This window comes from Arachis duranensis, chromosome 4 (assembly GCF_000817695.3).
Source record: "Arachis duranensis cultivar V14167 chromosome 4, aradu.V14167.gnm2.J7QH, whole genome shotgun sequence".
Taxonomy (NCBI): domain Eukaryota; kingdom Viridiplantae; phylum Streptophyta; class Magnoliopsida; order Fabales; family Fabaceae; genus Arachis; species Arachis duranensis.
In genome coordinates, this window is record NC_029775.3 from 3770652 (window position 1) to 3771326 (window position 675).

Consider the following 675-nt stretch of genomic DNA (forward strand, 5'->3'; position numbering starts at 1 on the left):
TCAATAAATACGTATATATATAAATATCAAATAAAAAATATTAAAATAATTTAAAATTATAATCTATTAACACACATGTAAGATCATTCAAAAAATACATATATTGAAATTGGGTAATAATAATTCTTAAAATTTATTAATTATGGATATTATATGTATGAAAATATAAATATTATGAATATGAAATTATAAATGTTATATCTAAAATTATTGATATTAAATTAAACATATTTGAAATACTTTTATTACATAGAATAAAAGAATTTAAAAAAATAAATTAAAAAAATTGTGTGCATAATAGGCTGAAAATTGACACGGCATGATTATAGAGAAAATATACCAAAATTAGTAGAATTGCTAATAGAAGATAATATCTTTATCATAACAGTTGGTAAAATAATTTAAATATTATTAATGTACTTTAATTTCTATTATTACTATTAATGCTATTAATGCATATTTTTTTTTCAATTATTATTTGTGAGGGTGAAAAATGAGGAACGTGAGAAGAAGAACAATAAATGTGCATGTTGTAATTAAAGTATACGTAGTAGTTAATAAAAAAATTAGATGGCTTTTGGCTAATTTTTTTATTATTAAAATATTTTCAAAATTTATTATTATTAATACATCAAAATTTCAGTAATAATATTAAGGAGATAAAAAACAATCAAT